Source organism: Drosophila bipectinata, unplaced genomic scaffold (assembly GCF_030179905.1).
Source record: "Drosophila bipectinata strain 14024-0381.07 unplaced genomic scaffold, DbipHiC1v2 scaffold_211, whole genome shotgun sequence".
In the NCBI taxonomy this organism is placed as follows: domain Eukaryota; kingdom Metazoa; phylum Arthropoda; class Insecta; order Diptera; family Drosophilidae; genus Drosophila; species Drosophila bipectinata.
The window spans coordinates 1-23490 of NW_027222856.1; the positions used below are offsets into that span (position 1 = coordinate 1).

Here is a 23490-nt window from a genome sequence, read left to right on the forward strand (position 1 = left end):
TTTCGGGTCACAGCATATCTGCTCAAGGTACGTTCCAGTTAGAGGCATAAATAATATAAATATTATTATACATAACTATATAGAACGCCCCGGATTGTGTTAATTAACTATAAAATAGTTAAAAAACTAATCCCATTAATAGTCAAGTTAATTACGCTATTAGGGTTATATCCCAATAACTTGCACATATGTTGACTCCTTGGTCCGTGTTTCAAGACGGGTCCCGAAGGTATCCTGAATCTTTCGCATTGTTAATCAAAAGTGCATATAATAAACACAAAAATCAATGATAATTATGCCATTATATAATTCCGAAAAATTAACGCACTGTATTCTTATTAATCTATCAACACTTTATCAAATTAATGACATTTATCCTATGTTAAAATGCAAGCAGATAATAATTGAATAAACTATAAGTCATATTTTATGATAAAAATTATATATGTTAATAGATTACAATGTCCTTATATGGAAAAAATGCACACTATTTCTATAATATTATTTAAATATTATAACTTTAATGATGAATTTTCCATAATGGATATTCAGTTCATCGGGCTTTAACCTCTAAGCAGTTTCACGTACTATTTAACTCTCTATTCAGAGTTCTTTCAACTTTCCCTCACGGTACTTGTTTACTATCGGTCTCATGGTTATATTTAGTTTTAGATGGAGTTTACCACCCACTTAGTGCTGCACTATCAAGCAACACGACTCTTGGAAACATCATCTAGTAATCATTAACGTTATACGGCCTGGCACCTTTATGGGTAAATGGCCTCATTTAAGAAGGACTTAAATCGTTAATTTCTCATACTAGAATATTGACGCTCCATACACTGCATCTCACATTTGCCATATAGACAAAGTGACTTAGTGCTGAACTGATTTCTTTCGCTCGCCGCTACTAAGAAAATCCTTGTAGTTTCTTTTCCTCCCCTAAATTAATATGCTTAATTCAGGGGTAGTCCAATATGAGTTGAGGTTGTATAAAGCAATGTATATATATATAAACAATATATCTCTATGAAGAACAATATATTTGATATATTTTCAATTTTCGCATCTTTAAATAAGAGACAATTCTAGTTAAAAAAAATTTAATTTTTTTATGCTAGACATTTCTCAGTATTATTTGAATTGAAAAAAAGAAAGAATTGTATATCTTCATTTTTCTTTTATAAATATTTGAGATAATTGCTTTATATTTAATATTATGAATATTAAATATATCCAATAATATACCATATGCATATCATTATAAAAATATATAATAATAAGCAACTTTATTAGCATAGTCTTACAACCCTCAACCATATGTAGTCCAAGCAGCACTATAAAATTAATTAAAGTACATAACAGCATGGACTGCGATATGCGTTCAAAATGTCGATGTTCATGTGTCCTGGAGTGCGCGCGAGGAGGCACGTTGGGGTGCGTTCTTCATCGACCCCAGAGCCGGGTGATCCACCGCTTAGAGTTTTATAAATATATATAAATATACAATTCGTCAATTATGTTTTTATTGAAAGAAATTAAAAATACACCATTTAACTGGCATATATCAATTCCTTCAATAAAGTTATTTTTATACCTAAAATAATTGTTGCGAAATGTCTTAGTTTTATATAATCAATATAAATATAATTATATTGTTTTAATATTATATAAGCATTAACCTGTATATCAGGTACAACAATGTATATTTAGGTGTTGCATTTATCAATGTATGCGCATAATTTAATATGAACAATACATCACGCAACGCATGTATATTAATTAAATATACACGCAATTTATATTCAATACATTCGTCTATATTTAAACATAAAAATATGTTAATTTTTGATATACCTAAAATAAATGTTGCGAAATGTCTTAGTTTTATATAATCAATATAAATATAATTTATATTGTTTTAATATTATATAAAGCATTAACCTGTATATCAGGTACAACAATGTATATTTTAGGTGTTGCATTTATCAATGTATGCGCATAATTTAATATGAACAATACATCACGCAACGCATGTATATTAATTAAATATACACGCAATTTATATTGAAGACAACAAATGGTCTATATATTCAATATAATATATATGTCTTTTATTTTGGGTAATTTTTATTTATATATTTATATAAATAAATATTTTAATAACGGATAAGATTCATTCAATAATGATCCTTCCGCAGGTTCACCTACGGAAACCTTGTTACGACTTTTACTTCCTAAATAATCAAGTTCGGTCAACTTCTGCGAAACAACCGTAACACACAAGGCGTCACAGTGATCACGTCGGAGACCTCACTAAATAATTCAATCGGTAGTAGCGACGGGCGGTGTGCACAAAGGGCAGGGACGTAATCAATGCGAGTTAATGACTCACACTTACTAGGAATTCCAAGTTCATGTGAACAGTTTCAGTCACAATCCAAGCATGAAAGTGGTTCAGCGGTTTACCCGGACCTCTCGGTCTAGGAAATACACGTTGATACTTCATTGTAGCGCGCGTGCAGCCCAGGACATCTAAGGGCATCACAGACCTGTTATTGCAATCTCATTATTGCTAGACGCAATTTGTCCATTTAAGAAGCTAGTATCCTTATAATGGGACAACCAAACAGGTACGGCTCCACTTATATAAACACATTCAAACACAATAAACATTTTACTGCTACCATGAATGAAGGCTATATAAGCTTCAACACCATAATCCTGAAGATATCTATTTAATATATTTGAGTCTCGTTCGTTATCGGAATTAACCAGACAAATCACTCCACGAACTAAGAACGGCCATGCACCACCACCCATAGATTCGAGAAAGAGCTATCAATCTGTCTTACACACTTATGTTCGGACCTGGTAAGTTTTCCCGTGTTGAGTCAAATTAAGCCGCAGGCTCCACTCCTGGTGGTGCCCTTCCGTCAATTCCTTTAAGTTTCAGCTTTGCAACCATACTTCCCCGGAGCCCAAAAGCTTTGGTTTCCCGGGAAGCGACTGAGAGAGCCATAAAAGTAGCTACACCCAATTGCTAGCTGGCATCGTTTATGGTTAGAACTAGGGCGGTATCTGATCGCCTTCGAACCTCTAACTTTCGTTCTTGATTAATGAAAACATCTTTGGCAAATGCTTTCGCTTAAGTTAGTCTTACGACGGTCCAAGAATTTCACCTCTCGCGTCGTAATACTAATGCCCCCAAACTGCTTCTATTAATCATTACCTCTTGATCTGAAAACCAATGAAAGCAGAACAGAGGTCTTATTTCATTATCCCATGCACAGAATATTCAGGCATTTGAAGCCTGCTTTAAGCACTCTAATTTGTTCAAAGTAATTGTACCGGCCCACAATAACACTCGTTTAAGAGCACTAATGCAGGTTTTTAAATAGGAGGAACATATGAAAAAATACAAGTATTTAAACATATATAAGAACTCCACCGGTAATACGCTTACATACATAAAGGTATAGTACTAACTACAATTGTATGTTGTACTACCCGTATGAAGCACAAGTTCAACTACGAACGTTTTAACCGCAACAACTTTAATATACGCTATTGGAGCTGGAATTACCGCGGCTGCTGGCACCAGACTTGCCCTCCAATTGGTCCTTGTTAAAGGATTTAAAGTGTACTCATTCCAATTACAGGGCCTCGGATATGAGTCCTGTATTGTTATTTTTCGTCACTACCTCCCCGAGCTGGGAGTGGGTAATTTACGCGCCTGCTGCCTTCCTTAGATGTGGTAGCCGTTTCTCAGGCTCCCTCTCCGGAATCGAACCCTGATTCCCCGTTACCCGTTGCAACCATGGTAGTCCTAGATACTACCATCAAAAGTTGATAGGGCAGACATTTGAAAGATCTGTCGTCGGTACAAGACCATACGATCTGCATGTTATCTAGAGTTCAACCAATATAACGATCTTGCGATCGCTTGGTTTTAGCCTAATAAAAGCACATGTCCCATAAGGTTCATGTTTTAATTGCATGTATTAGCTCTAGAATTACCACAGTTATCCAAGTAACTGTTAACGATCTAAGGAACCATAACTGATATAATGAGCCTTTTGCGGTTTCACTTTTAATGCGTGTGTACTTAGACATGCATGGCTTAATCTTTGAGACAAGCATATAACTACTGGCAGGATCAACCAGAATAATGTTTATATCTTTGATATATTTCATTTTCATATTGATATATAGAAAATAAATATTGCAAATATTTGTATAAATTAAAAATATTAACGAATTTGGCCAATTATTATATGGCATTCAATATTCGTTCATTTATTAAAATATATATATATATATATATATTTATAATATATCCCTCGGGTGCCCAACGCATACACCTCAGGGTATATTTTTTTCATGGCTTTTTCTTAAACCCTCGTTTGTGTTAGGGTATTTATATGAGCGGGCGGTCTTTTATTTATATAAGCCTTCTTTAATATTTTTTTTAATAAAATACAATATTATGCATATATTTAATTCTAAAATATCTTTATATTTTCACATACAACAATTTGTATATATTCACATATATATATTTGCTTAATTTTATAATAAAATTATCGCATATGTATTTTGATAATAAATTTAAAATTTATTTTCTTTGTATATAAAAGTCTAGTTTTATATGATATAAAACTAAGCACTTTTTAATTTTCATATATTTATATATTTTCATATATATAGTTTATTCATATTTATTTATACAATAATAATAATAATAATATTACTACTATTATCATATACGTATATGAAATTAAATTTAATTCCATATACTTACTAGGATATAATAAAAAGAAATTTTTATTTGCCTAGAACCAGAAATTAACGATAATAATTGGAAACTTGTCAAATTATAATTTATAATAAGACGTAGACGCTTCAACGATATTATCTAAGTATACAATATAGTGTATATATAATATATAATATAGTATGTTATATTATATAGATAGGCTTACACCACCTACCATATATACCTTTTTGACCACACTTTCGTCAAGCTGGGTATTTATTGGCCTTCTTTCCCTCGCCTAAGAATATTCATCGGTATTTTAGTATATTCATATAATATAAATAATATACTATATTGGTAGGACGACACCACCTACCCTATATACCTTTTTGAACACACTTTCGTCAAGCTGGGTATTTATTTGCCTTTTTACCCTCACCTAAATATACTCATCGGTATATTTCAGTATATTTTAGTATATCCATATGAATATGTATATCCATATCCATATCCATATCCATATCCATATGAAAATAATTTAATATTTCCATATTTATTATAATATAATAAATATTATTATATTATATATTATATGGTAGGCTATCCCCATCACCTACCATATATTTCATATACATATAATATTTTCATATCCATATATATTTTTTTATATTCATATATTTTCATATATGTTATATGCATATGTATTCATAACCATATGCTCATATATTAATACTGGCGGTCTTCTGTTTAATATAATATTATTTTAATATTATATTGGCAGGCTGAACACCACCTACCCTATATACCTTTTTGAACACGGTTTCGTCAATCCGGTCATTTATTGTATGGGAAGTATGACTTTCCCACACATATTTGGATATCCATACGATTGCATATCCATATGAAAATATTTTTAATATTTTTAATATATTTCACATATTTCCATATTTAATATAATATAATTAAATTATTATATTATATATTATATGGTAGGCTATCACCATCACCTACCATATATTTCATATACATATAAATATTTTCATATCCATATATATTTTTTTATATTCATATATTTTCATATATGTTATATGCATATGTATTCATAACCATATGCTTATATATTAATACTGGCGGTCTTCTGTTTAATATAATATTATTTTAATATTATATTGGTAGGCCGAACACCACCTACCCTATATACCTTTTTGAACACGGTTTCGTCAATCCGGTCATTTATTGTATGGGAAGTATGACTTTCCCACACATATTTGGATATCCATACGATTGCATATCCATATGAAAATATTTTTAATATTTTTAATATATTTTTAATATTTCCATATTTAATATAATATAATTAAATTATTATATTATATATTATATGGTAGGCTATCACCATCACCTACCATATATTTCATATACATATAAATATTTTCATATCCATATATATTTTTTTATATTCATATATTTTCATATATGTTATATGCATATGTATTCATAACCATATGCTCATATATTAATACTGGCGGTCTTCTGTTTAATATAATATTATTTTAATATTATATTGGTAGGCCGAACACCACCTACCCTATATACCTTTTTGAACACGGTTTCGTCAATCCGGTCATTTATTGTATGGGAAGTATGACTTTCCCACACATATTTGGATATCCATACGATTGCATATCCATATGAAAATATTTTTAATATTTTTAATATATTTTTAATATTTCCATATTTAATATAATATAATTAAATTATTATATTATATATTATATGGTAGGCTATCCTCATCACCTACCATATATTTCATATACATATAAATATTTTCATATCCATATATATTTTTTTATATTCATATATTTTCATATATGTTATATGCATATGTATTCATAACCATATGCTCATATATTAATACTGGCGGTCTTCTGTTTAATATAATATTATTTTAATATTATATTGGCAGGCTGAACACCACCTACCCTATATACCTTTTTGAACACGGTTTCGTCAATCCGGTCATTTATTGTATGGGAAGTATGACTTTCCCACACATATTTGGATATCCATACGATTGCATATCCATATGAAAATATTTTTAATATTTTTAATATATTTTTAATATTTCCATATTTAATATAATATAATTAAATTATTATATTATATATTATATGGTAGGCTAACATCATCACCTACCATATATTCCATATACATATAAATATTTTCATATTCATATATATTTTTTTTTATATATTCATATATTTTCATATATGTTATATGCATATGTATTCATAACCATATGCTTATATATTAATACTGGCGATCTTCTGTTTAATATAATATTATTTTAATATTATATTGGTAGGCCGAACACCACCTACCCTATATACCTTTTTGAACACGGTTTCGTCAATCCGGTCATTTATCGTATAGGAAGTACGACTTTCCCACACATATTTGGATATCCATACGATTGCATATCCATATGAAAATATTTTTAATATTTTTAATATTCGTGAGTTTTTAAATAGGGACAGAAGGAATCTCTTGAATTGAATCATGCGCGTCACTAATAAGATGACGAGGCATTTGGCTACCTATGCGAAAGTAATTCAACTCCCGCCGTCTTAAGGTTTAAGACTTATAACAATATATGTTTAATATTTTTAATATCCGTGAGGTTTTAAATAGGGACAGAAGGAATCTCTTGAATTGAATCATGCGCGTCACTAATAAGATGACGAGGCATTTGGCTACCTATGCGAAAGTAATTCAACTCCCGCCGTCTTAAGGTTTAAGACTTATAACAATATATGTTTAATATTTTTAATATCCGTGAGGTTTTAAATAGGGACAGAAGGAATCTCTTGAATTGAATCATGCGCGTCACTAATAAGATGACGAGGCATTTGGCTACCTATGCGAAAGTAATTCAACTCCCGCCGTCTTAAGGTTTAAGACTTATAACAATATATGTTTAATATTTTTAATATCCGTGAGTTTTTAAATAGGGACAGAAGGAATCTCTTGAATTGAATCATGCGCGTCACTAATAAGATGACAAGGCATTTGGCTACCTATGCGAAAGTAATTCAACTCCCGCCGTCTTAAAGTTTAAGACTTATAACAATATAAATGAAAAATATTATTTTCATTTTTCACGTCACTATTAAGATGACGAGGCATTTGGCTACCTAAACGAAAGTAATTCATCTTCCGCCGTTATAAGGTTTAAGACTTATAACAATATAAATGAAAAATATTATTTTCATTTTTCACGTCACTAATAAGATGACGAGGCATTTGGCTACCTATGCGAAAGTAATTCAACTCCCGCCGTCTTAAAGTTTAAGACTTATAACAATATAAATGAAAAATATTATTTTCATTTTTCACGTCACTAATAAGATGACGAGGCATTTGGCTACCTATGCGAAAGTAATTCAACTCCCGCCGTCTTAAGGTTTAAGACTTATAACAATATATGTTTAATATTTTTAATATCCGTGAGGTTTTAAATAGGGACAGAAGGAATCTCTTGAATTGAATCATGCGCGTCACTAATAAGATGACGAGGCATTTGGCTACCTATGCGAAAGTAATTCAACTCCCGCCGTCTTAAGGTTTAAGACTTATAACAATATATGTTTAATATTTTTAATATCCGTGAGGTTTTAAATAGGGACAGAAGGAATCTCTTGAATTGAATCATGCGCGTCACTAATAAGATGACGAGGCATTTGGCTACCTATGCGAAAGTAATTCAACTCCCGCCGTCTTAAGGTTTAAGACTTATAACAATATATGTTTAATATTTTTAATATCCGTGAGGTTTAAATAGGGACAGAAGGAATCTCTTGAATTGAATCATGCGCGTCACTAATAAGATGACGAGGCATTTGGCTACCTATGCGAAAGTAATTCAACTCCCGCCGTCTTAAGGTTTAAGACTTATAACAATATATGTTTAATATTTTTAATATCCGTGAGGTTTTAAATAGGGACAGAAGGAATCTCTTGAATTGAATCATGCGCGTCACTAATAAGATGACAAGGCATTTGGCTACCTATGCGAAAGTAATTCAACTCCCGCCGTCTTAAGGTTTAAGACTTATAACAATATATGTTTAATATTTTTAATATCCGTGAGGTTTTAAATAGGGACAGAAGGAATCTCTTGAATTGAATCATGCGCGTCACTAATAAGATGACGAGGCATTTGGCTACCTATGCGAAAGTAATTCAACTCCCGCCGTCTTAAGGTTTAAGACTTATAACAATATATGTTTAATATTTTTAATATCCGTGAGGTTTTAAATAGGGACAGAAGGAATCTCTTGAATTGAATCATGCGCGTCACTAATAAGATGACGAGGCATTTGGCTACCTATGCGAAAGTAATTCAACTCCCGCCGTCTTAAGGTTTAAGACTTATAACAATATATGTTTAATATTTTTAATATCCGTGAGGTTTTAAATAGGGACAGAAGGAATCTCTTGAATTGAATCATGCGCGTCACTAATAAGATGACGAGGCATTTGGCTACCTATGCGAAAGTAATTCAACTCCCGCCGTCTTAAGGTTTAAGACTTATAACAATATATGTTTAATATTTTTAATATCCGTGAGGTTTTAAATAGGGACAGAAGGAATCTCTTGAATTGAATCATGCGCGTCACTAATAAGATGACGAGGCATTTGGCTACCTATGCGAAAGTAATTCAACTCCCGCCGTCTTAAGGTTTAAGACTTATAACAATATATGTTTAATATTTTTAATATCCGTGAGGTTTTAAATAGGGACAGAAGGAATCTCTTGAATTGAATCATGCGCGTCACTAATAAGATGACGAGGCATTTGGCTACCTATGCGAAAGTAATTCAACTCCCGCCGTCTTAAGGTTTAAGACTTATAACAATATATGTTTAATATTTTTAATATCCGTGAGGTTTTAAATAGGGACAGAAGGAATCTCTTGAATTGAATCATGCGCGTCACTAATAAGATGACAAGGCATTTGGCTACCTATGCGAAAGTAATTCAACTCCCGCCGTCTTAAGGTTTAAGACTTATAACAATATATGTTTAATATTTTTAATATCCGTGAGGTTTTAAATAGGGACAGAAGGAATCTCTTGAATTGAATCATGCGCGTCACTAATAAGATGACGAGGCATTTGGCTACCTATGCGAAAGTAATTCAACTCCCGCCGTCTTAAGGTTTAAGACTTATAACAATATATGTTTAATATTTTTAATATCCGTGAGGTTTTAAATAGGGACAGAAGGAATCTCTTGAATTGAATCATGCGCGTCACTAATAAGATGACGAGGCATTTGGCTACCTATGCGAAAGTAATTCAACTCCCGCCGTCTTAAGGTTTAAGACTTATAACAATATATGTTTAATATTTTTAATATCCGTGAGGTTTTAAATAGGGACAGAAGGAATCTCTTGAATTGAATCATGCGCGTCACTAATAAGATGACGAGGCATTTGGCTACCTATGCGAAAGTAATTCAACTCCCGCCGTCTTAAGGTTTAAGACTTATAACAATATATGTTTAATATTTTTAATATCCGTGAGGTTTTAAATAGGGACAGAAGGAATCTCTTGAATTGAATCATGCGCGTCACTAATAAGATGACAAGGCATTTGGCTACCTATGCGAAAGTAATTCAACTCCCGCCGTCTTAAGGTTTAAGACTTATAACAATATATGTTTAATATTTTTAATATCCGTGAGGTTTTAAATAGGGACAGAAGGAATCTCTTGAATTGAATCATGCGCGTCACTAATAAGATGACGAGGCATTTGGCTACCTATGCGAAAGTAATTCAACTCCCGCCGTCTTAAGGTTTAAGACTTATAACAATATATGTTTAATATTTTTAATATCCGTGAGGTTTTAAATAGGGACAGAAGGAATCTCTTGAATTGAATCATGCGCGTCACTAATAAGATGACGAGGCATTTGGCTACCTATGCGAAAGTAATTCAACTCCCGCCGTCTTAAGGTTTAAGACTTATAACAATATATGTTTAATATTTTTAATATCCGTGAGGTTTTAAATAGGGACAGAAGGAATCTCTTGAATTGAATCATGCGCGTCACTAATAAGATGACAAGGCATTTGGCTACCTATGCGAAAGTAATTCAACTCCCGCCGTCTTAAAGTTTAAGACTTATAACAATATAAATGAAAAATATTATTTTCATTTTTCACGTCACTAATAAGATGACGAGGCATTTGGCTACCTAAACGAAAGTAATTCATCTTCCGCCGTTATAAGGTTTAAGACTTATAACAATATAAATGAAAAATATTATTTTCATTTTTCACGTCACTAATAAGATGACGAGGCATTTGGCTACCTATGCGAAAGTAATTCAACTCCCGCCGTCTTAAAGTTTAAGACTTATAACAATATAAATGAAAAATATTATTTTCATTTTTCACGTCACTATTAAGATGACGAGGCATTTGGCTACCTAAACGAAAGTAATTCATCTTCCGCCGTTATAAGGTTTAAGACTTATAACAATATAAATGAAAAATATTATTTTCATTTTTCACGTCACTAATAAGATGACGAGGCATTTGGCTACCTATGCGAAAGTAATTCAACTCCCGCCGTCTTAAAGTTTAAGACTTATAACAATATAAATGAAAAATATTATTTTCATTTTTCACGTCACTAATAAGATGACGAGGCATTTGGCTACCTATGCGAAAGTAATTCAACTCCCGCCGTCTTAAGGTTTAAGACTTATAACAATATATGTTTAATATTTTTAATATCCGTGAGGTTTTAAATAGGGACAGAAGGAATCTCTTGAATTGAATCATGCGCGTCACTAATAAGATGACGAGGCATTTGGCTACCTATGCGAAAGTAATTCAACTCCCGCCGTCTTAAGGTTTAAGACTTATAACAATATATGTTTAATATTTTTAATATCCGTGAGGTTTTAAATAGGGACAGAAGGAATCTCTTGAATTGAATCATGCGCGTCACTAATAAGATGACGAGGCATTTGGCTACCTATGCGAAAGTAATTCAACTCCCGCCGTCTTAAAGTTTAAGACTTATAACAATATAAATGAAAAATATTATTTTCATTTTTCACGTCACTAATAAGATGACGAGGCATTTGGCTACCTAAAAGAAAGTAATTCATCTTCCGCCGTTATAAGGTTTAAGACTTATAACAATATAAATGAAAAATATTATTTTCATTTTTCACGTCACTAATAAGATGACGAGGCATTTGGCTACCTAAACGAAAGTAATTCAACTCCCGCCGTCTTAAGGTTTAAGACTTATAACAATATAAATGAAAAATATTATTTTCATTTTTCACGTCACTAATAAGATGACGAAACAGTTAGTAGGCCACAATTAGTAGGGAAACGTGGACAACCCGTGATAAATCCTTATATGCTTTCTTAGATATAGCATATAAAGATTTTTTATACTAAATATACATATTTACACATGCATATTTACATTTTTTTTATATTTCGAATCATCAAGCAAAGGATAAGCTTCAGTGGATCGCAGTATGGCAGCTGCTCAACCACTTACAACACCTTGCCCGTTACAAAAGTCGTTTACAATTGATTCTAGGCTTTGTCATTGTATTAAATAATGTTTTCATATGTAACTAGCATGGCATCAGGTGATCAAAGATCCTCCCAATTTACTATGTTACAAATTACATTGGCATCACATCCATTGTCGTTTAAAATATAAATAATAAACTTTAAATGGTTTAGAAGCCATACAATGCAAATTGCCCCTTATTTATCATTGCAGTCCAGCACGGATACGACCTTAGAGGCGTTCAGGCATAATCCAACGGACGTAGCGTCATACCACTGTTCGCTCGAACAAGTATTGTGCCATTGGTCCGTACCTGCGGTTCCTCTCGTACTACGCAGGAATGCTGTCGCAACAACGTTTTGTCATTAGTAGGGTAAAACTAACCTGTCTCACGACGGTCTAAACCCAGCTCACGTTCCCTTGCATGGGTGAACAATCCAACGCTTGGTGAATTTTGCTTCACAATGATAGGAAGAGCCGACATCGAAGGATCAAAAAGCGACGTCGCTATGAACGCTTGGCCGCCACAAGCCAGTTATCCCTATGGTAACTTTTCTGACACCTCTTGTTAAAAACTCTTTAAACCAAAAGGATCGATAGGCCGAGCTTTTGCTGTCCCTGTGTGTACTGAACACCGAGATCAAGTCAGCATTTGCCCTTTTGCTCTATGTGTGGTTTCTGTCCGCACTGAGCTGGCCTTGGGACACCTCCGTTATTATTTGAGAGATGTACCGCCCCAGTCAAACTCCCTACCTGGCAATGTCCTTGAATTGGATCATACCTGAGTAATTGGAGTTATACCAAATTTTCAAATCGATAATACATGAATGCATCTCTCATTAAAGAATTTGTTTGCGATTATATAACAAACTCGTGATACTTTGATCAAGAAGCTTGCATCAAAACCCAATACCATAAGATATAATAAATATATCCGTATAATGGCTAGGAAATGATACACGTTCCATTTAATCAAGTAAGTAAGGAAACAATAAGAGTAGTGGTATTTCATTGTCGATACCAAACCGAAGTCTAATATCTCCCACTTATTCTACACCTCTTATGTCTCCTTACACTGCCAGATTAGAGTCAAGCTCAAAAGGGTCTTCTTTCCCCGCTAATTATTCCAAGCCCGTTCCCTTGGCTGTGGTTTCGCTAGATAGTAGATAGGGACAGAAGGAATCTCGTTAATCCATTCATGCGCGTCACTAATTAGATGACGAGGCATTTGGCTACCTTAAGAGAGTCATAGTTACTCCCGCCGTTGACCCGCGCTTACTTGAATTTCTTCACTTTGACATTCAGAGCACTGGGCAGAAATCACATTGTGTCAACACCCGCTAGGGCCATCACAATGCTTTGTTTTAATTAGACAGTCGGATTCCCCAAGTCCGTGCCAGTTCTGAATTGATTGTTAATTGATAATCGTTATAATTAATAAGAACTAATTGGTTTGACCCAACTAGTATTCTTAAAAATTTTAGCAAGAAAGTTCCACAATTGGATACGTAACTAAACTATCCGGGGAACAAGTTACAACCATAAATGATTATAACTCTATTTACCCAGAACGAGCACATAAACCATATTATTGTTTCCCAATCAAGCCCGACTATCTCAATCTTCAGAGCCAATCCTTATCCCGAAGTTACGGATCTAATTTGCCGACTTCCCTTACCTACATTATTCTATCGACTAGAGACTCTTCACCTTGGAGACCAGCTGCGGATATTGGTACGGCCTGTTGAGAAGTTTGCGTATCCCCACCATAAATTTTCAAGGTCCGAGGAGAAAATATCGACACAACAGTATATGTCATGCTCTTCTAGCCCATCTACCATATCTCTCTGCGAAAGACTTCCATGGTAGTACGACTATAAAACAGAAAAGAAAACTCTTCCGATATCTCTCGACGGCTTCTTTATGGTCGTTCCTGTTGCCAGGATGAGCACGAGGCCCATATTTAATAACAAACGGATACTCAACAGGTTACGGAATTGGAACCGTATTCCCTTTCGTTCAAAATTATTCAAGTATATAATTTTCACAATAATTGTAATATTTATTTTTACTTGAAAATTTTCGGCTTTCGCCTTGAACTTAGGACCGACTAACTCGTGATCAACCACTGTTCACACGAAACCCTTCTCCACTTCAGTCCTCCAAGGTCTCATTCGATTATTTGCTACTACCACCAAGATCTGTACCAATAGCAGCTCCATGCAGGCTTACGCCAAACACTTCTACGCATACCATTGTACCTTCCTACTCACTAAAGTTTCAAAATTTATATTACAAGTAATATAAATCATCTACTTTAGCGGTAATGTATAGGTATACAACTTAAGCGCCATCCATTTTAAGGGCTAGTTGCTTCGGCAGGTGAGTTGTTACACACTCCTTAGCGGATTTCGACTTCCATGATCACCGTCCTGCTGTTTTAAGCAACCAACGCCTTTCATGGTTTCTGCATGAGTTGTTAATTTGGGCACCGTAACATTACGTTTGGTTCATCCCACAGCGCCAGTTCTGCTTACCAAAAGTGGCCCACTGGGCACATTATATCATAACCTTAAACTTCATATCAAGAAAGTTAAGGTTCTTACCCATTTAAAGTTTGAGAATAGGTTAAGATCGTTTCGACCCTAAGGCCTCTAATCATTCGCTTTACCAGATAAGATTATTTTATATAACATTAAAATGCACCAGCTATCCTGAGGGAAACTTCGGAAGGAACCAGCTACTAGATGGTTCGATTGGTCTTTCGCCCCTATACTCAATTCTGACAATCGATTTGCACGTCAGAACTGTTTCGGTCTTCCATCAGGGTTTCCCCTGACTTCAACCTGATCAAGTATAGTTCACCATCTTTCGGGTCACAGCATATCTGCTCAAGGTACGTTCCAGTTAGAGGCATAAATAATATAAATATTATTATACATAACTATATAGAACGCCCCGGGATTGTGTTAATTAACTATAAAATAGTTAAAAAACTAATCCCATTAATAGTCAAGTTAATTACGCTATTAGGTTTATATCCCAATAACTTGCACATATGTTAGACTCCTTGGTCCGTGTTTCAAGACGGGTCCCGAAGGTATCCTGAATCTTTCGCATTGTTAATCATACAAGTGCATATAATAAACACAAAAATCAATGATAATTATGCCATTATATAATTCCGAAAAATTAACGCACTGTATTCTTATTAATCTATCAACACTTTATCAAATTAATGACATTTATCCTATGTTAAAATGCAAGCATAATAATTTGAATAAACTATAAGTCATATTTTATGATAAATTATATATGTTAATAGATTACAATGTCCTTATATGGAAAAAATGCACACTATTTCTATAATATTATTTAAATATTATAACTTTAATGATGAATTTTCCATAATGGATATTCAGGTTCATCGGGCTTAACCTCTAAGCAGTTTCACGTACTATTTAACTCTCTATTCAGAGTTCTTTTCAACTTTCCCTCACGGTACTTGTTTACTATCGGTCTCATGGTTATATTTAGTTTTAGATGGAGTTTACCACCCACTTAGTGCTGCACTATCAAGCAACACGACTCTTTGGAAACATCATCTAGTAATCATTAACGTTATACGGGCCTGGCACCCTCTATGGGTAAATGGCCTCATTTAAGAAGGACTTAAATCGTTAATTTCTCATACTAGAATATTGACGCTCCATACACTGCATCTCACATTTGCCATATAGACAAAGTGACTTAGTGCTGAACTGATTTCTTTTCGCTCGCCGCTACTAAGAAAATCCTTGTTAGTTTCTTTTCCTCCCCTAATTAATATGCTTAAATTCAGGGGGTAGTCCCATATGAGTTGAGGTTGTATAAAGCAATGTATATATATATAAACAATATATCTCTATGAAGAACAATATATTTGATATATTTTCAATTTTCGCATCTTTAAATAAGAGACAATTCTAGTTAAAAAAAATTTAATTTTTTTTATGCTAGACATTTCTCAGTATTATTTGAATTGAAAAAAGAAAGAATTGTATATCTTCATTTTTTCTTTTATAAATATTTGAGATAATTGCTTTTATATTTAATATTATGAATATATAAATATATCCAATAATATACCATATGCATATCATTATAAAAATATATAATAATAAGCAACTTTATTAGCATAGTCTTACAACCCTCAACCATATGTAGTCCAAGCAGCACTATAAAATTAATTAAAGTACATAACAGCATGGACTGCGATATGCGTTCAAAATGTCGATGTTCATGTGTCCTGCAGTTCACACGATGACGCACAGTTTGCTGCGTTCTTCATCGACCCATGAGCCGAGTGATCCACCGCTTAGAGTTTTATAAATATATATAAATATACAATTCGTCAATTATGTTTTTATTGAAAGAAATTAAAAATACACCATTTAACTGGCATATATCAATTCCTTCAATAAAGTTATTTTTATACCTAAAATAATTGTTGCGAAATGTCTTAGTTTTATATAATCAATATAAATATAATTTATATTGTTTTAATATTATATAAAGCATTAACCTGTATATCAGGTACAACAATGTATATTTTAGGTGTTGCATTTATCAATGTATGCGCATAATTTAATATGAACAATACATCACGCAACGCATGTATATTAATTAAATATACACGCAATTTATATTCAATACATTCGTCTATATTTAAACATATAAAATATGTTTAATTTTTTGATATACCTAAAATAATTGTTGCGAAATGTCTTAGTTTTATATAATCAATATAAATATAATTTATATTGTTTTAATATTATATAAAGCATTAACCTGTATATCAGGTACAACAATGTATATTTTAGGTGTTGCATTTATCAATGTATGCGCATAATTTAATATGAACAATACATCACGCAACGCATGTATATTAATTAAATATACACGCAATTTATATTGAAGACAACAAATGGTCTATATATTCAATATAATATATATGTCTTTTATTTTTGGGTAATTTTTATTTATATATTTATATATAATAAATATTTTAATAACGGATAAGATTCATTCAATAATGATCCTTCCGCAGGTTCACCTACGGAAACCTTGTTACGACTTTTACTTCCTCTAAATAATCAAGTTCGGTCAACTTCTGCGAAACAACCGTAACACACAAGGCGTCACAGTGATCACGTCCGGAGACCTCACTAAATAATTCAATCGGTAGTAGCGACGGGCGGTGTGCACAAAGGGCAGGGACGTAATCAATGCGAGTTAATGACTCACACTTACTAGGAATTCCAAGTTCATGTGAACAGTTTCAGTTCACAATCCCAAGCATGAAAGTGGTTCAGCGGTTTACCCGGACCTCTCGGTCTAGGAAATACACGTTGATACTTTCATTGTAGCGCGCGTGCAGCCCAGGACATCTAAGGGCATCACAGACCTGTTATTGCTCAATCTCATTATTGCTAGACGCAATTTGTCCATTTAAGAAGCTAGTATCCTTATAATGGGACAAACCAACAGGTACGGCTCCACTTATATAAACACATTCAAACACAATAAACATTTTACTGCTACCATGAATGAAGGCTATATAAGCTTCAACACCATAATCCTGAAGATATCTATTTAATATATTTGAGTCTCGTTCGTTATCGGAATTAACCAGACAAATCACTCCACGAACTAAGAACGGCCATGCACCACCACCCATAGATTCGAGAAAGAGCTATCAATCTGTCTTACACACTTATGTTCGGACCTGGTAAGTTTTCCCGTGTTGAGTCAAATTAAGCCGCAGGCTCCACTCCTGGTGGTGCCCTTCCGTCAATTCCTTTAAGTTTCAGCTTTGCAACCATACTTCCCCCGGAGCCCAAAAGCTTTGGTTTCCCGGGAAGCGACTGAGAGAGCCATAAAAGTAGCTACACCCAATTGCTAGCTGGCATCGTTTATGGTTAGAACTAGGGCGGTATCTGATCGCCTTCGAACCTCTAACTTTCGTTCTTGATTAATGAAAACATCTTTGGCAAATGCTTTCGCTTAAGTTAGTCTTACGACGGTCCAAGAATTTCACCTCTCGCGTCGTAATACTAATGCCCCCAAACTGCTTCTATTAATCATTACCTCTTGATCTGAAAACCAATGAAAGCAGAACAGAGGTCTTATTTCATTATCCCATGCACAGAATATTCAGGCATTTGAAGCCTGCTTTAAGCACTCTAATTTGTTCAAAGTAATTGTACCGGCCCACAATAACACTCGTTTAAGAGCACTAATGCAGGTTTTTAAATAGGAGGAACATATGAAAAAATACAAGTATTTAAACATATATAAGAACTCCACCGGTAATACGCTTACATACATAAAGGTATAGTACTAACTACAATTGTATGTTGTACTACCCGTATGAAGCACAAGTTCAACTACGAACGTTTTAACCGCAACAACTTTAATATACGCTATTGGAGCTGGAATTACCGCGGCTGCTGGCACCAGACTTGCCCTCCAATTGGTCCTTGTTAAAGGATTTAAAGTGTACTCATTCCAATTACAGGGCCTCGGATATGAGTCCTGTATTGTTATTTTTCGTCACTACCTCCCCGAGCTGGGAGTGGGTAATTTACGCGCCTGCTGCCTTCCTTAGATGTGGTAGCCGTTTCTCAGGCTCCCTCTCCGGAATCGAACCCTGATTCCCCGTTACCCGTTGCAACCATGGTAGTCCTAGATACTACCATCAAAAGTTGATAGGGCAGACATTTGAAAGATCTGTCGTCGGTACAAGACCATACGATCTGCATGTTATCTAGAGTTCAACCAATATAACGATCTTGCGATCGCTTGGTTTTAGCCTAATAAAAGCACATGTCCCATAAGGTTCATGTTTTAATTGCATGTATTAGCTCTAGAATTACCACAGTTATCCAAGTAACTGTTAACGATCTAAGGAACCATAACTGATATAATGAGCCTTTTGCGGTTTCACTTTTAATGCGTGTGTACTTAGACATGCATGGCTTAATCTTTGAGACAAGCATATAACTACTGGCAGGATCAACCAGAATAATGTTTATATCTTTGATATATTTCATTTTCATATTGATATATAGAAAATAAATATTGCAAATATTTGTATAAATTAAAATATTAACGAATTTGGCCAATTATTATATGGCATTCAATATTCGTTCATTTATTAAAATATATATATATATATATATTTATAATATATCCCTCGGGTGCCCAACGCATACACCTCAGGGTATATTTTTTTCATGGCTTTTTCTTAAACCCTCGTTTGTGTTAGGGTATTTATATGAGCGGGCGGTCTTTTTATTTATATAAGCCTTCTTTAATATTTTTTTTAATAAAATACAATATTATGCATATATTTAATTCTAAAATATCTTTATATTTTCACATACAACAATTTGTATATATTCACATATATATATTTGCTTAATTTTATAATAAAATTATCGCATATGTATTTTGATAATAAATTTAAAATTTATTTTCTTTGTATATAAAAGTCTAGTTTTATATGATATAAAACTAAGCACTTTTTAATTTTCATATATTTATATATTTTCATATATATAGTTTATTCATATTTATTTATACAATAATAATAATAATAATATTACTACTATTATCATATACGTATATGAAATTAAATTTAATTCCATATACTTACTAGGATATAATAAAAAGAAATTTTTATTTGCCTAGAACCAGAAATTAACGATAATAATTGGAAACTTGTCAAATTATAATTTATAATAAGACGTAGACGCTTCAACGATATTATCTAAGTATACAATATAGTGTATATATAATATATAATATAGTATGTTATATTATATAGATAGGCTTACACCACCTACCATATATACCTTTTTGACCACACTTTCGTCAAGCTGGGTATTTATTTGCCTTCTTTCCCTCACCTAAAAATACTCATCGGTATTTTAGTATATTCATATAATATAAATAATATACTATATTGGTAGGACGACACCACCTACCCTATATACCTTTTTGAACACACTTTCGTCAAGCTGGGTATTTATTTGCCTTTTTACCCTCACCTAAATATACTCATCGGTATATTTCAGTATATTTTAGTATATCCATATGAATATGTATATCCATATCCATATCCATATCCATATCCATATGAAAATAATTTAATATTTCCATATTTATTATAATATAATAAATATTATTATATTATATATTATATGGTAGGCTATCCCCATCACCTACCATATATTTCATATACATATAAATATTTTCATATCCATATATATTTTTTTATATTCATATATTTTCATATATGTTATATGCATATGTATTCATAACCATATGCTCATATATTAATACTGGCGGTCTTCTGTTTAATATAATATTATTTTAATATTATATTGGCAGGCTGAACACCACCTACCCTATATACCTTTTTGAACACGGTTTCGTCAATCCGGTCATTTATTGTATGGGAAGTATGACTTTCCCACACATATTTGGATATCCATACGATTGCATATCCATATGAAAATATTTTTAAAATTTTTAATATATTTTTAATATTTCCATATTTAATATAATATAATTAAATTATTATATTATATATTATATGGTAGGCTATCACCATCACCTACCATATATTTCATATACATATAAATATTTTCATATCCATATATATTTTTTTATATTCATATATTTTCATATATGTTATATGCATATGTATTCATAACCATATGCTTATATATTAATACTGGCGGTCTTCTGTTTAATATAATATTATTTTAATATTATATTGGTAGGCCGAACACCACCTACCCTATATACCTTTTTGAACACGGTTTCGTCAATCCGGTCATTTATTGTATGGGAAGTATGACTTTCCCACACATATTTGGATATCCATACGATTGCATATCCATATGAAAATATTTTTAATATTTTTAATATATTTTTAATATTTCCATATTTAATATAATATAATTAAATTATTATATTATATATTATATGGTAGGCTATCACCATCACCTACCATATATTTCATATACATATAAATATTTTCATATCCATATATATTTTTTTATATTCATATATTTTCATATATGTTATATGCATATGTATTCATAACCATATGCTCATATATTAATACTGGCGGTCTTCTGTTTAATATAATATTATTTTAATATTATATTGGTAGGCCGAACACCACCTACCCTATATACCTTTTTGAACACGGTTTCGTCAATCCGGTCATTTATTGTATGGGAAGTATGACTTTCCCACACATATTTGGATATCCATACGATTGCATATCCATATGAAAATATTTTTAATATTTTTAATATATTTTTAATATTTCCATATTTAATATAATATAATTAAATTATTATATTATATATTATATGGTAGGCTATCCTCATCACCTACCATATATTTCATATACATATAAATATTTTCATATCCATATATATTTTTTTATATTCATATATTTTCATATATGTTATATGCATATGTATTCATAACCATATGCTCATATATTAATACTGGCGGTCTTCTGTTTAATATAATATTATTTTAATATTATATTGGCAGGCTGAACACCACCTACCCTATATACCTTTTTGAACACGGTTTCGTCAATCCGGTCATTTATTGTATGGGAAGTATGACTTTCCCACACATATTTGGATATCCATACGATTGCATATCCATATGAAAATATTTTTAATATTTTTAATATATTTTTAATATTTCCATATTTAATATAATATAATTAAATTATTATATTATATATTATATGGTAGGCTAACATCATCACCTACCATATATTCCATATACATATAAATATTTTCATATTCATATATATTTTTTTTTATATATTCATATATTTTCATATATGTTATATGCATATGTATTCATAACCATATGCTTATATATTAATACTGGCGATCTTCTGTTTAATATAATATTATTTTAATATTATATTGGTAGGCCGAACACCACCTACCCTATATACCTTTTTGAACACGGTTTCGTCAATCCGGTCATTTATCGTATAGGAAGTACGACTTTCCCACACATATTTGGATATCCATACGATTGCATATCCATATGAAAATATTTTTAATATTTTTAATATTCGTGAGTTTTTAAATAGGGACAGAAGGAATCTCTTGAATTGAATCATGCGCGTCACTAATAAGATGACGAGGCATTTGGCTACCTATGCGAAAGTAATTCAACTCCCGCCGTCTTAAGGTTTAAGACTTATAACAATATATGTTTAATATTTTTAATATCCGTGAGGTTTTAAATAGGGACAGAAGGAATCTCTTGAATTGAATCATGCGCGTCACTAATAAGATGACGAGGCATTTGGCTACCTATGCGAAAGTAATTCAACTCCCGCCGTCTTAAGGTTTAAGACTTATAACAATATATGTTTAATATTTTTAATATCCGTGAGGTTTTAAATAGGGACAGAAGGAATCTCTTGAATTGAATCATGCGCGTCACTAATAAGATGACGAGGCATTTGGCTACCTATGCGAAAGTAATTCAACTCCCGCCGTCTTAAGGTTTAAGACTTATAACAATATATGTTTAATATTTTTAATATCCGTGAGGTTTTAAATAGGGACAGAAGGAATCTCTTGAATTGAATCATGCGCGTCACTAATAAGATGACGAGGCATTTGGCTACCTATGCGAAAGTAATTCAACTCCCGCCGTCTTAAGGTTTAAGACTTATAACAATATATGTTTAATATTTTTAATATCCGTGAGGTTTTAAATAGGGACAGAAGGAATCTCTTGAATTGAATCATGCGCGTCACTAATAAGATGACAAGGCATTTGGCTACCTATGCGAAAGTAATTCAACTCCCGCCGTCTTAAGGTTTAAGACTTATAACAATATATGTTTAATATTTTTAATATCCGTGAGGTTTTAAATAGGGACAGAAGGAATCTCTTGAATTGAATCATGCGCGTCACTAATAAGATGACGAGGCATTTGGCTACCTATGCGAAAGTAATTCAACTCCCGCCGTCTTAAGGTTTAAGACTTATAACAATATATGTTTAATA

General features: G+C 32.3%; 4 non-coding genes across 4 annotated transcripts; all 4 read right to left on the bottom strand.

The window, feature by feature from the left end:
• Positions 1-2184: 2184 nt before the first annotated feature.
• Positions 2185-4170, bottom strand: LOC138927276 (small subunit ribosomal RNA). The gene has a single exon (XR_011443798.1). It is a non-coding gene; the product is annotated as a small subunit ribosomal RNA (ribosomal RNA).
• Positions 4171-12290: 8120 nt separating this feature from the next.
• LOC138927277 (large subunit ribosomal RNA) lies at positions 12291-16240 on the bottom strand. Its single transcript, XR_011443799.1, has one exon. It is a non-coding gene; the product is annotated as a large subunit ribosomal RNA (ribosomal RNA).
• A 318-nt stretch (positions 16241-16558) lies between these two features.
• LOC138927275 (5.8S ribosomal RNA) lies at positions 16559-16737 on the bottom strand. Its single transcript, XR_011443797.1, has one exon. It is a non-coding gene; the product is annotated as a 5.8S ribosomal RNA (ribosomal RNA).
• Positions 16738-17444: 707 nt separating this feature from the next.
• On the bottom strand, positions 17445-19439 carry LOC138927280 (small subunit ribosomal RNA). The gene has a single exon (XR_011443801.1). It is a non-coding gene; the product is annotated as a small subunit ribosomal RNA (ribosomal RNA).
• Between the last annotated feature and the right edge of the window lie 4051 nt (positions 19440-23490).